The following is a 16,331-nucleotide window of genomic DNA, read 5'->3' as shown; positions in this document are numbered from 1 at the left end:
TCAAGGTGCGAGAACAAATAATTAATTCCTGGGCTGATGCCATGTGATGTAATGCTGCTGAATGAATCTGTATCATCATTTAATTTTTATGATTTGCTCTGCAGTATGGATGAGACTCAATAATACCACGCATCCCTGATCGGCGTCAAAACGTGTACTCCAAATAAATCAGCGATAATATAAAAGTGTTTTTTTTTCGAAAGCCAAAATGACGGCAAAATTAAAATAAGCATGTAACTGATTCCATTATATCATTATATGTATCATAAAAGCCATATTGTATTATTTCCGTAAGAAATAGAATTCCGTTTCTTTTCCACAAAATGTTAGGTTTATTAATGTGTCTTGGTATATTACAGTCGTGTAAAATCAGAATTTTGATAAAACATTGAGGGCGTCTTCCAAAGCTAATGTTACAATCTGGCTACAATAAAATAACGCGACTACAAACATCACAAATATTTCTCATCAGACATGGCAGAGGTTACAATAAAATGTGTCCTTATAAATAATTATATTGTTCTATTAATGTCCTTTTATTCCGAGGCAAATTATTAGAATGGTCACGGCGTCAATCTTATTAGCAAAACAACGCCATTTCCCCACATCAGTAACTATTTTCTTAATCAAAGGATTATTTCAATTAAAGACTACTTTTATTGCCGTCAATTTCTGCGAAATATATCACGATAACAAGAAATACAGAGGAAAAGATCGCAGTAAACAACATTGTTGAAATGTTTATTGCTGTTTTAGCACGTGACTATGGGCTATGATTGACGACGAGGATGACGGAATGGAGGAAAATTAGAAAAAAGTAGAAGAAAAAGGAGCAGAAATAGAAGGAAAAGGACAAGGAATAGAAAATTACAATGATAATAACGATGACGGCAATGATGATGATTTACGATTATTACTACGATAAGAACTCCTAGCAAAGACTTAAAAGGACAAATTAGGTACACATTAAACCAAGTTTCAATTCCTTTCTGAAGATGTGACATCCTTTTCTCAATGTAAATGTCACCTGAAGTCAGAACCTGATCAGAATATCATCGGATCAATTTTTACAAATGTGACAAACTGAAGGTCACATTGATGACGTAGATACAACATGATATTACATTCAAAATTATTACTTTCGGAAATGGGCAATATTACCACTAAGGTGGCATATACTGCACAAAAAGCATTTCAAGGACTCGGTGCATAATTGTTATAGCTCTGATACATTTGCGAAGTCACGAAAAACGCATTGATAAATATAACAAGAAGTATTTAGTGGTATTTTAACTACGTCAAACATTTAAGAACATTTTCCATTTCGAGAGAAGGTTACTTACATACAGTCCATATTTAGTAGCATTTCTTGTTATTAAGTGGGATAGCTGATAGATGTGTTTGGTGAACAAAATAGAAAGGTCAGTAACCACTGTTGGCAACCGAGGGCTTATTTCTTTAAAAAAATGATGGGGGTTCTGCTATATTTCTTCGATGGAAATCGCTCTTGTTAATAACAAAAAAAAATAAATGTAGGCCTCTATAAAGCGCATTTAGAAGAATAAAACTGTTGTCAAATTAAAGCGCTCTACATTCACGTGAGTGTTGAACTCACCAGTATATAATCGGACCCTCGATAGCTCAATCGGAGCCATGCGAGGCTACGAGAAAAGCAGTTGTTTGGTGCCTCGGTGGAGATATGGAATGTCTTGAGTATTGCTTTCTCCTTTTATTTGTGAATACTGCGATGAAAAGTTTTGAAATACGTGGATACCTGTAACACTTGCTTTCATCGCATTGACTTGCTTTCATCGCATTTCAACATCTTTCTACTCAGACCGTTTTTCTCTCACACGAGCGTGTGATCGGCGATAAGCACACTACCATGAACATGTTACGATTATCGAGTTAATTTTCCTCATATTCAGGCAAAAATATCGCAGGTAAAGTTAAATTTTTAACACGAGATTGTTGGCGCCTGCAACTGATGCATTCCTAGTTTACAGCATAAAAATCCAACTCATTAAATCGAGCTAACTGTGAAGATCACAAGAGGTAAATTATGTTTTAAACCTCACTCGGCGTCGGCACAATGTGGTTTTAAGTCTAATGCATTCAGGAGAACCATTTAAACAGAACACGAATACAAATGAATTCATATATGATAATCCTCTTTAGTGCATGTGTCTTATGCCATGTTTAAGTTCTACGCTATGCTCATTACAAATAATACACCGAAAATAATATTTTAATATCTTCAGATATCTTGACTCTTTCACATGATTATATACCTTTACTTGTCCCCCTAAGGAAGAGTTACACAAGCGAATTTAACAATGTAAATAAAATTGTGTTCGTACATTGTGTTCAAATTCTGTCTGAGCTTCTTTCATATGTATATTAATTAATGACATGTTTACCAGCGGGAAAAACTAAGATCTTCAAAGAATTAAGAATTTAGAAAATGTTGCTTCGTATGTCAAGATACACGGACACGTTTTTGACATTGACAACATCCTAATATATAGGGCCCCTAACTATAATGCTATATTTAACTTGGTATTTTCGTTGCTATGGTGATAATATACGCTATTGACAACCTTGAATACGAGTCAGTGATCGTAGAATTGGGAAAACTTGATTTTTCTCTTCATAAAGCACAGCGCTGTCCAATATATGTATACGATTGTCAATAATGAGAGGTGCGCCAAGGTCATCATCGATTCTTTAGGTTGGAGAATTGCATTAAAAAACGAAAGTGTGATACATTTGAATAAGAGCAATATACATGGTCTTCATTCTCCGAGGTTGCCATGATTGTTTGTAATTGTTCTTTTGTTTTAATCCTTTTAACTAAAACTAACATAGAGCAGTAATCCAGTAAACACAAGAATGATTTTTACAACATTTCAAAATGTGACAAAACGTTTTTTTAAATATTATGAATTATGAACTTTATTTAATCATTAATAAATGTTATTATAATAACGTTTTATTTTGATTTGAAAAAAATCATAAAAACACGAAACGTCTTTATATTGACTGACAAAATGTTACCATTTTACACAATGTTTGGTAGGAAATCATTAGTTGCAAACATTTTGCAACAACACTTGCAATAAATCATTTTATATATAACCCATCTTTGAGCGCTCATTTCTAAATATTATGCAAACGTTATGTTTGCATGGAATATATATACATCCATACCAGAAGACTTGAGAGTTGATTTATTATATTATCAATTTACCGATACCCTTCTCTTTAATATTCCAAAGAGTGTGCCTTTCACAGAATCAAAAATAAGTAAAAGACATTGTCAAGTAATAAGTGGGAGCGAGTCAAGGTCAAATCTGAACGCGCCAGTAAATTTTAACGTACAATAATTTCTTATGAAATCAATAATTTTGCGCTCTTATTTAATTCAAAAGCTATATATAAATACAGACCTACTTTATTATGTCGCTACCATTTCTCAAGCAATATTTTGATAGCTTTAGAATACCACTTAACATATCTGTAACATTTTGTATCCAAGAAAGTCAATTTTAACTTAATGTGTACAAGAAGATACAGTAATTACTCACATGTTTCCTGGCAATTCAAGCGAGGTAAAACATTATACGTCTATGGCTATTAATGAATTCAGATATTAAATTAGGATTTAAAAGCGTAGTTAAAATATCTTTATTGCCATCCTTGAGTACTTTATGAATTGCTAAAGGTCACACTACATGTATACTTAGCAACCACTTTCGTCATACTTTATCAAGTACGGTTTTTAAATCAGGAATTTAAAGATTGCTGTAAGATTCTCTATTTGATGCCAAAAAAGTGTAAGTACATATGCGCCACCCACATTTTTATTTATTTTATTTTTTATTTCATTTTAATATATTTATATAAAAAATAGAGCAAATAAATAATGCATACAAAAGAAAACAAAAGAAAATATCCCAATGGGCTAGACTGGAAGAGTCAGAAGCATCAAAACACTGTCACTAAGAAGTGTCATTCCTCCAACCCATATTGGTCGCATTTTTACCTCTCCTTAAATTTTCTAACAATTTGTCATTATTTGTGACGTTACTCTGTGGATGGGTCGGGGCTATTTTTGTACGTGTGGTAAATTTTAGCCTATTGTCAATTTGTAATTTATAAATCGGTCGGTTTCTGTATGGCAATGTTTCGATTTTAGTAACACATCTGTATGTACGGTCAGAATTTCTACTGTTTGCATAAATATGGGCAACCGTCTTACCTGTTGGGGACACCCCTTTTATTTTAGAGCAAGTACCCCATGCAAAGAAATGTTAATCCCACCCCATCAACGAATTATCTAAGCTTGTGTCAAGACTTGTCTAGATTGGGATCCATCCCCATTATTGGATTCATGAGTCAACGTTAACGCTTATTTTTTTGAAATGGCCAAAACCAGTAAATAAAACCATAAAACTGGCAATCTTTTTAAACAATTCAATTTAAAGCATGCAATACCTGGGTCCAATTTTATGAAGACTCACAATTAATCTTACCTTATATTTGCTAAGTAAGTTAAATAACGCTATTAAATCAAAAGTAAGTTTAAGATCAAATGTAAGTCTTTGTGAAACAGTCCCCAGGTATCTGAGCGTTTAACGAATAAATGTTGATTGGTTCTGCTTTGTTAGGTATATTTGTCAGTGCAGCTATAATGATCTTAATAATGTAGGCTAATGATAATATGTAATGAAAACAATATGGATATGTCCAAACGAGCCATCGAATATATAATAAACTGAAACTGGAATGAAAGCAACACTTAACAGTCATCAAATTCTTGTTCTCCATAATCAGTTAAAAAATATATACACAACTCATGAAATGACTTTGCCTAAAAAAAAAGACCATAATATTGGTAATCCAGATGACGATATAAATCATATTTGCGAGGACTAGAGCTTTATAGCCAGTTGTAATTTTTTCTGCTTCCAGTTTGACTTTTTTAATTAAATGTCGCCAAAAAGTGGCTCAATGCATTTATTTGATACCGGCCAAGCCACGTATGTTATCATGCATTCAGACAGACAGTACGTCTACAATCTGTGAAAGAGTAAACAGGTGTTTAGATAGCAACGTAGACGGTGATATGACTTGCAACTTATGATAGGTTGCAACGCACACGATACTTTTTAAAGATCTTCCCTGAAAACATTTCTTGGCGGCGTTGTTTGTTAGTCCCAGATCTTAAAAGCTTATCACTTAATCCTACTTTCGTATTATATGAGCAACTTACAAGCAGGAATATCTACGAGGAACCCCACTATTGATTCTTCCAAAATAAATTTCTTTTTGAATATGAGGGCAACTGCACTATATTTCGTTGCATGACATCTTGATCTTACTACAAAATGTATCGCTCTTGTATCGGGGTAGTAGTAGCAAGTATAATATACCAGAGGTTTACTCCGGGGGCACTACCACTTTGGAGGTGATGCGTATGTAGGGCTATTAAGACCACTTTTTTAGCATCGTTGTCACCCAAAGACCACATTTTTTTCGAACACATGCTCTGTCACCCAAAAAACCCTTACTTTTCCATTCCACCTAATTAAACTGCATTCCCCTTAAAATCCAAAGACCCTTATTTTTCAATTTCAGCAGCAACTTTCATTATATGACTGATTTTGTTACTTATTTTGAAATACCAAAGACATTTGTAACCATTTACAACTAGAAATGTTTGAGGCTTATTTTACTCTATATTACCGCGCACCCTAATCGACGTCAAAACTTCTACTCCACATAAAGCAGCGATAGAATGAAAGTGTTTTTCGAAAGCCAAAATGACGGCAAAATTATAATAACCCTGTTTCTGACCCATTGTATCATTATGTATCATTAAAGCCATTATTATAACATTTCCTTATAAATTCCACAAAATATTAGGTTTCACGATGAACATCAAGTACGAGTTCAACTAATATTTCGATCGTTTTATTCAAAATCTCGAATTTTGTCACAACTACACTACCTCAAGTAGTAGCGTAGTCAGCGTTTTAGTGTGTGAGGGCAAAGCCAATATTTTTCGTCTCCATTTTCAATTTTTCGTCCCAATTTTAGTGTTTCAATGACACTTTAGCTACTCGTTGCCATACCCATTTATCATCCCTGAAAGTTTCTACGCTACTGACCTAAAACCTTGATTTGTACATGGTACGATCGTAAGTTAGATTACTACCCAGCAACAACAAGGCTATAAAAGGTTGTTAGAAAACGTTTAAATGTCGGGTTATATAAAGGGTATATAAAAGGTATAAAACATTTTTATAACATTAAAAACAGTTGTTGATAACCTACTGCAAATATTTGACAAAATATTTGGCAAAAAATGTTTGCAAAAAAAATAATTTTATAATAATATTTTGCAAACATTTAAAAAATATTGTTTCAGTGTGTTTTCACACAAAACGTTTTAAAAGCGTTTTCATGACCTTCATCCAACTCGACATTTAATGTTATTAAAACGTTTTTATCTAAACCAAACCCAAAATATAACTTGTTTAAAACGTTTTTGTGTTTGCTGGGTAAAGTATATTATAATCGTGTAAAATCAAAATTGTGATAAAACATTGAGGGCATCTTCCTCAACTTATATTACAATCTGTCTACAATGGCTTTAAAATAAAATAAGATATAACGCGACTGCGAAAGTCACATATTTTTCTCACCAGATGTTACAATAAAATGTGTCCCTATAAATAATTATACTGGTGTATCAATGTCCTTTTATACGGAGGCATTGATTTACGCTAGACTTGATCCATAATGACCCGACTCCGGTTATTAGAATTGTTACGGCGTCAATCTTATTGACAAAACAACGTCATTTCTACCCATCATTTACTCTTTTCTTAAGCAAAGGATTATTTTAATTAAAACCTGTCTTTTCAATCACAATTCACCTGACTACTTTATTGCCATTAATTTCTGCGAAATATGTCACGATTACAAGAAATACTGAGGAAAAGAAAACCAAACAAAATCGCAGTAAACAACGTTGTTGAAATGTTTATTGTTGTTTAGGCACGTGGCTATGAGCTATGATTGACGACGAGGATGATGAAACGGAGGAAAAGAAGAAAAAGAAGCAGAAATAGAAGGAAAAGGACAAGGAATAGAAAATTACAATGATAATTGCAATGTCGATTTGGACAAAATCGTCATCATTTCTACATTACAGGTATCCCAACATTGAAAAATGAGGGTTGAGGCGCGAGTGTAAGCTGAATGTGTATTTGCAACTATTATACAAAATAATGCGGAACTATCACATATTTAGCTCCGATTGCATGCTTTTAACACAAGCACGTGCTGCTGTGGCAACAAATTTCCGCCAGGATTGTAGGAAATACCTTATTATAGGTAAACATCAAACCAAGTTCCAATTCCTTTCTGAAGATGCGACATCCTTTTCTCAATGTAAATGTCACCTGAAGTCAGAACCTGATCAGAATATCATCGGATTAATTTTTACAAATGCGACAAATTGAAGGTCGCATTGATGACGTAGATACAACATGATATTACATTCAAAATTATTACTTTCGGAAATTGTCAATATTACCACCAACATGGCATATGCTGCACAAAAATCATTTTAAGGACTCGTTGCATAATTATTATAGCTCTGCTACATCTGCGATGTCACGAAAAGCGCTTTGATACATATAACAAGACGTATTTAGTGGTATTTTAACTACGTCAAACATTTAAGCACATTTTCCATTTCGAGAGAAGGTTACTTACATGCAGTCCATGTTCAGTTCTTGTTATTAAGTGGGAATAGCAGTCAGATGCGTCTGGTGATATCAAAACAGAAAGGTCATTAACCACTGTTGGTAACCGAGGGCTTGTTTCTTCCATGGAAATCGCCCATGCTAATAACAAAAATAAATAAATGTAGGCATCTATAAAGCGCATTTAGAAGAATAAGACTGTTATCAAGTTAAAGCGCTCTACATTCATGTGAGTATTAAACTCACCAGTACATAATCGGACCTTCGATATCTCGATCGGAGCCATGCGAGGCTACCAGAAAAGCAGTTGTTTGGTGCCTCGGTGGAGATATGGAATGTCTTGAGCATTGCTTTCTCCTTTTGTTTGTGGATGCCACGATGAACATTTTTGATGGTTTCGAAATTATGTGGATTCCTGTAACACTTGCTTTCATCGCATTGACTTGCTTTCATCGCATTCAACATCTGTCCGCCCAGACCGTTTTTCTTTCTCTCTCTCTTCTTTCTCACACTACCATGAACATGTTGCGATTATCGAGTTAACCTTCCTCATATTCAGACCAAAATATCGCAGGTAAAGTTAAATTTTTAACTTGTTGGCGCCTGCAACTAATGCAATCCAAGTTTACAACATGAAAAATTCAACTCATTAAATCGAGCTAACTGTGAAGATCACAAGAGGTATATTGTGTTTTAAACCTCACTCGGCGTCGACACAATGTGTTTTTAAGTCTAATGCATTCAAGAGAACCATTTAAACGGAACACGAAAACAAATTAATTCAAATATGATAATTTTCTTTAGTGCATGCCTTTTTTTCCAAAACATTCTTCGGCACTCTGAAAGCTTTCTGAAATCTAACCGGACTCTGATGCTGAACAAATTTATCACATGAAAGAGGCGAGATTGTTCGGTGGGTTGTGCCCCATATAGATTTGGTGATGTACACTGCAAAAACTCGGGTGTTAAAAGTAACACCGGTTGGAGTCAATAGAGAACCGCACCCAGGGGTGTTATTTTTTAACACTTTTGGGTGTTATTTTTACACTCATCGTGTCATTGTTGACACATGGAAGGTGTAACAATAACACTAAAAGTGTTAAAAAAACAACACCCCTGAGTTTTTGCAGTGCACATCACTGCACTTTGTTTGACTACACTTTGAATGTAAATTACTGTTCGTATCTCAATATTACTTGGAACATTTTTGTAAGAGCAAAAATAAACAAACATCACTAAAGTGAGCACAAAGAATGGACTTAAAATTAGCCGAAGAAATTTGTGCCCATATTTGAGCGTTTTTGCTATATGTCGCTATGGGGTTGGGATTTTCTTTTGCTACATTAGTGGAACCAATGTTTTTTGGAATCCTTAAACCTGAAATGATAAAAATCTGATTGGTTCCATTTTTTTCTATGCCCCTGTGGTTCCCGCGGGCGGAAGTGGGGGTTAGGGGTCGAAGGTCAGAGTGGGGGAAAACTTAAAAAATAGTCCATCATGTTGTAATTTATTTTAAATTCTTCCTCTCACCACAGGGAATAAACATGACAATAATTATTGTCATATTTTTCTACGGTGCTTAGTTTAGTAGTTATAAGGTCGAATAGGTCGGATGTCAATGGACATAGAAAAAATTGAAACCAATTCTAGTTGTATCATTTGAGGTGTAAAGATGTCAAAATCATTGGTTCCACAAAAACAAAATGCAAAAGGGGGGTCCCCCTAAGGAAGACACAAGAGGGTGCGAATTTAACAATGTAAATAAAATTGTGTTCAAAGACCTTCTTTCATATGTAAATTTATATTAATTTACAACATGTGTACCAACGGCAAAAAATAAAATCTGCAAAGAATAAATAATTTAGAAAATGTTGCTTCAGTCGTGTGTCAATACATGGACACGTTATTTGACATTGACAACATCCCAATATATAGGGCCCCTAACTATAATGCTATATTTAACTTGGCATTTCCGTTGCTATGGTGATAATATACGCTATTGACAACCTTAAATACGAGTCAGTGATCATAGAATTGGGAAAACTTGATTTTTCTCTTCATAAAGCACAGCGCTCTCCAATATATGTATACGAATGACAATTACGAGAGAGGTGCGTCAAGGTCATCATCGATTCTTTAGGTTAGACAATTGCATTAAAAAAAACAAAAAGAGTGATACAGTTGAATACAGTATACATGGTCATCATTCTCAGAAGTTGCCCTGATTGTTTGTTTTTGTTCTTTTGTTTTAATCCTTTTAACTAGAAATAACATAGAGCAGCAAACACAAGAATAATTTTTTAAACAGTTCAAAATTTAACAAAACGTTTTTTTAAAACGGTTTGTCCAATTTTGAAATTATGAACTTTATTTAATCACCCTTAAATATTATTAAAATAACATTTTATATTGATTTATTAAAAATCATAAAAACAATACCTTAACATTTTGACTGGCAAAATGTTTCTATTTTTGCACAATAGCTGGCAGGAAATCATGTTGTAAATGTTTAAATAACATTAGTTGCAAAAATTTTATGACAACATTTAAAATAAACATTTTCTATAACCCAACCTTTGCTGGCAATCTTTGAGCGCCCATTTCAAAATATTATGCAAACGTTATGTTTGCTACATGGAATATACATCCATACCAGAAGACTTGATAGTTGATTTATTATAATTATCAATTTACCGATACCCTTCTCTTACTCCAAAGATTGTGCCTTTCACAGAATCAAAATAAGTAAAAGACATTGTCAAGTAATAAGTGAGAGCGAGTCAAGGTCAAATCTGAACGCGCCAGTAAATTTTAATGTACAATAATTCTGAATTTTCCTTATGAAATCAATAATTTTGCACTCTTATTTAATTCAAGAGCTATATATAAATACAGACCTACTTTATTATGTCGCTACCATTTCTCAAGCAATATTTTGATAGCTTTAGAATACCACTTAACATATCTGTAACATTTTGTATCGAAGAAAGTCAATTTTAACTTAAAGCAATATTATAACATTATCATACAAAATAGATTAGCAATTCTTTGACATAAAATGTTAGTTTTACTGTCAGATATATCCCTTTTATTTTTGAGCCGAACAACTACGGCAAAGCAAAGAAAATTGGAATTTACTACCAGCGCGTATGTCGCCAATACATACCACTCCTTCGGTCATATTATGGTACGACCCTTTGTTGTGTAGATCACCGTCCTACACGCCGTGTATGTACTGTGTGTTATGAACATCGTGTATGCGTTCGACTAATAATTCCATCGTAATAATAAGACGCCGGTTCCGGCGCTTTATTCAAAATCTCGGATTTTGACAAAACTACAGCACCTAGAGTCTTGATTTTTGCAGGGTATATTGGTTTAATAAAGTACAATATAATCGTGTAAAAATGAATTTTAAAAATCAGTGAGGGCGTCCTCAACAGCAAATGTTATAATATGGCTTTAATGTGTACAGGAAGATACATTAATTACTCACATGTTTCCTAGCAATTCAAGCGAGGTAAAACATTATAGGTCTATGGCTATTAATGAATTCAGATATTAAATTAGGATTTAAAAGCGTAGTTAAAATATCTTTATTGCCATCCTTGAGCACTTTATGAATTGCTAAAGGTCACACTACATGTATACTTAGCAACCACTTTCGTCACACACTATCAAATACGGGTTTTAAATCAGGAATTTAAATATTGCTGTAAGATTCCAAAAAGTGTAGGTACATATTTTTGTTTATTTTATTTTATTTCATTTTACAAATTCGGCTAAAATACATCAAAAATATAGTATATAAAAATAGAGGAGAATAAAGTTACATAATACATACAGCAGAAAACAAAGAAAATAGCCCAATGGGCTAGCCTGGAAGAGTCAGAAGCATCAAGACACTGTCACCAAGAAGCGTGATTCCTCCAACCCACGTGGGTCGCATTCTCACCTCTTATTAAATTTTCTAATAATGTGTCATTTTTTATGTTGTTACGATGTGGATGGGCCGGGGCCTTTTGTATGTGTGGTAAATTTGAGCCTATTGTCAATTTGTAATTTATAAATCGGTCGGTTTCCTACATAACAATATGGGTCGCACTTTCACCTCTTTTCACTCTCACTTCTATTCAATTTTCTAAAAATGTGTCATTTTTTATGATGATACTATGTGGACTTTTTTGAATGTGTGTTAGATTTTAGCTTATTGTCATAAAAATCGGTCGGTTTTTCTGTATGACAACATGTTTTTTTTAGTAACACATCTGTATGTACGGTCAGAATTTCTACAGTTTGCATAAATATGGGTAACCGTCTTACCTGTTGGGGACACCCCTTTTATTTTAGAGCAAGTACCCCATGCAAAGAAATGTTAATCCCACCCCATTAACGAATTATCTAAGCGTGTGTCAAGACTTGTCTAGATTGGGATCCATCCCCATTATTGGATTCATGAGTCAACGTTAACGCTTTTTTTTTTTAAATGGCCAAAAACCAGTAAATAAAACCATAAAACTGGTAATCTTTTTAAACAATTCAATTTAAAGCATGCAATACCTGGGTCCAATTTCATGAAGACTCGCAATTAATCTTACCTTATATTTGCTAAGTAAGTTAAATAACGCTATTAAATCAAAAGTAGGTTTAAGATCCAATGTAAGTCTTTGTGAAACAGTCCCCAGGTATCTGAGCGTTTGACGAATAAATGTTGATTGGTTCTGCTTTGTTAGGTATATATATTTGTCAGTGCAGCAATAATGATCTTAATATGTAGGCTAATGATAATATGTAATGAAAACAATATGGATATGACCAAACGAGCCATCGAATACATAGTAAACTGAAACTAGAATAAAAGCAACACTTTTAAGAACATTCATCAAATTCTTGTTCTCCATAATCTGTTAAGAAAATATATACACAACTCATGAAATGACTTTGCCTCAAAACGCGCGCATTTCCATCACACAGACCATATTGGTAATCCAGATGACGATATAAATCATATCTGTGCGAGGACTAGAGCTTTATAGCCAGTTGTAATTTTTTCTGCTTCCAGTTTGACTTTTAATTAAATGTCGCAAAAAATGGCTCAATGCATTTCTTTGATACCAGCCAAGCCGCGCATGTTATCATGCATTCAGACAGACAGTAAGTTTACAATCTGTGAAACAGTAAACAGGTGTTAAGATAGCAACGTAGACGGTGATATGACTTGCAACGTATGCTCCGATAGGTTGCAACGCACACGATACTTTTTAAAGATCTTCCCTGAAAACATTACTTGGCGGCGTTGTTTGTTAGTCCCAGATCTTACAAGCTTATCACTTAATCCTACTATCGTATTATATGAGCAACTTACAAGGAGGAATATCTACGAGGAACCGCACTTTTGATTCTTCCAAAATAAATTTCTTTTTGAATATGAGGGCAACTGCACTATATTTCATTGCATGACATCTTGATCTTACTACAAAATGTATCGCTCTTGTATCGGGGTAGTAGTAGCAAGCAAAGAGCTTTTAAATAGAGTCGCAACAGATTATTATTTTTTGTTCGTTTGATGCCGATTAGAAGTTGCGACAGGCTATTCATAAAAGTGGTACCATTGTTTCGAATAAAGGGGTCCCGCCATTAAATTGGTCACTGATCCGGCATCATAATAATGCTCTACACAACAGGCGAGTATCAATAAGTGACCACACTACAGTCATGTGTAAGGGCAGTCATGTGTAAAGTGGTACCATTGTACTCACGTATCCCAAATGTGTGCTTATGTGGGTCTGAAGTCTATAAGGAGGCTTTAGCTGTCGATGCAATCATCTTTACCACCCACCTGACGTTAGGCGTTTCATTTAAATAAATTGAATGCTCTTGCTGATCGATTACACATTAGAATGTATGAAGGCTGCCATGTCCAGTCCATATATCTATATTACACTATAATGGTAATCGCTATACGTATACATGTAAGTATAAGTATAGGCCTATAAAGGTTGTTTTAAGAAATTTCCATTTAATTTTATTTTAAGAAGGAGATTGGTATAGAAATAGTGGCGTACCCAAAGAGGGGAGGGGGGTGGGGAGGGGCAGATTCACCTCTATGAGAAGTCTTGGGAGGGGAGGAGGGAGGAACAGGGGAGGAGGGGATAGGGAGAATGAGAGAGGGCTGGAGGAAGGAGAAATAAAAAGATATAATAAAGACAAGTAGATAAATAGAAATATAAGGAAAATGATGGGAATGAGAGAGGGAGGGTGAGAGGGACAATGAGAGCGAGGGAGTGATAAAGTGTAGGCCTAGGAAAGAATAAGTACAGAGAAGGGAAAAGAAAGGAATGATGAATATATTTAATAATAATTATTAGGCCTATATAATAACTAAACACATAACAGCACTGGGTAGCCATTCGATGATGTCAATGCCTTTATTCGTTACGTAATTAAAACGCCCAGTCAGATGTATTTCACACCTACCAAACACAACTCACCCAATTTCGTAAACTGGACGTTGAATGTACACTCTCATGAATATTGATTGGCAACATTTTCCAATATGTCAGCGCTCTAATCGGAAACAATAGAACAATAGACCCTGCAGAGCGTTGGTAGCAAGTATAATATACCAGAGGTTTACTCCGGGGGCACTACCACTTTGGAGGTGATGTGTATGTAGGGCTAGTAAGACCCCTTTTTTTAGCATCGCTGTCACCCAAAGACCACATTTTTTTTTCGAACACATGCTCTGTCACCCAAAAACCCCTTACTTTTCCATTCCACCTAATTAAACTGCATTCCCCCTAAAACCCAAAGACCCTTATTTTTCAATTTCAGCAGCAACTTTCATTATATGACTGATTGTGTTACTTATTTTGAAATACCAAAGACGTAACCATTTACAACTAGAAATGTTTGAGGCTTATTTTACTCTCTATTACCGCGCACCCTAATCGACGTCAAAACTTCTATTCCACATAAAGCAGCGATAGAATGAAAGTGTTTTTCGAAAGCCAAAATGACGGCAAAATTATAATAACCCTGTTTCTGACCCATTGTATCATTATGTATCATTAAAGCCATTATTATAACATTTCCTTATGAATTCCACAAAATATTAGGTTTCACGATGAACATCAAGTACGAGTTCGACTAATATTTCGATCGTTTTATTCAAAATCTCGAATTTTGTCACAACTACACCACCTCAAGTAGTAGCGTAGTCAGCGTTTTAGTGTGAGAGGGCAAAGCCAATTTTTCGTCTCCATTTTCAATTTTTCGTCCCAATTTTAGTGTTTCAATGACACTTTAGCTACTCGTTGCCATACCCATTTATCATCCCTGAAAGTTTCTACGCTACTGACCTAAAACCTTGATTTGTACATGGTACGATCGTAAGTTAGATTACTACCCAGCAACAACAAGGCTATAAAAGGTTGTTAGAAAACGTTTAAATGTCGGGTTATATAAAGGGTATATAAAAGGTATAAAACATTTTTATAACATTAAAAAACAGTTGTTGATAACCTACTGCAAATATTTGACAAAATATTTGGCAAAAAATGTTTGCAAAAAAATAATTTATAATAATAATATTTTGCAAACATTTAAAAAATATTGTTTCAGTGTGTTTTCACACAAAACGTTTTAAAAGCGTTTTCATGACCTTCATCCAACTCGACATTTAATGTTATTAAAACGTTTTTACCTAAACCAAACCCAAAATATAACTTGTTTAAAACGTTTTTGTGTTTGCTGGGTAAAGTATATTATAATCGTGTAAAATCAAAATTTTGATAAAACATTGAGGGCATCTTCCTCAACTTATATTACAATCTGTCTACAATGGCTTTAAAATAAAATAAGATATAACGCGACTGCGAAAGTCACATATTTTTCTCACCAGATGTTACAATAAAATGTGTCCCTATAAATAATTATACTGGTGTATCAATGTCCTTTTATACGGAGGCATTGATTTACGCTAGACTTGATCCATAATGACCCGACTCCGGTTATTAGAATTGTTACGGCGTCAATCTTATTGACAAAACAACGTCATTTCTACCCATCATTTACTCTTTTCTTAAGCAAAGGATTATTTTAATTAAAACCTGTCTTTTCAATCACAATTCACCTGACTACTTTATTGCCATTAATTTCTGCGAAATATGTCACGATTACAAGAAATACTGAGGAAAAGAAAACCAAACAAAATCGCAGTAAACAACGTTGTTGAAATGTTTATTGTTGTTTAGGCACGTGACTATGAGCTATGATTGACGACGAGGATGATGAAACGGAGGAAAAGAAGAAAAAGAAGCAGAAATAGAAGGAAAAGGACAAGGAATAGAAAATTACAATGATAATTGCAATGTCGATTTGGACAAAATCGTCATCATTTCTACATTACAGGTATCCCAACATTGAAAAATGAGGGTTGGGAAGGCGCGAGTGTAAGCTGAATGTGTATTTGCAACTATTATACAAAATAATGCGGAACTATCACATATTTAGCTCCGATTGCATGCTTTTAACACAAGCACGTGCTGCTGT

Source organism: Amphiura filiformis, chromosome 9 (assembly GCF_039555335.1).
Source record: "Amphiura filiformis chromosome 9, Afil_fr2py, whole genome shotgun sequence".
Taxonomy (NCBI): Eukaryota; Metazoa; Echinodermata; class Ophiuroidea; order Amphilepidida; family Amphiuridae; genus Amphiura; species Amphiura filiformis.
This window is presented reverse-complemented; position numbering follows the sequence as displayed.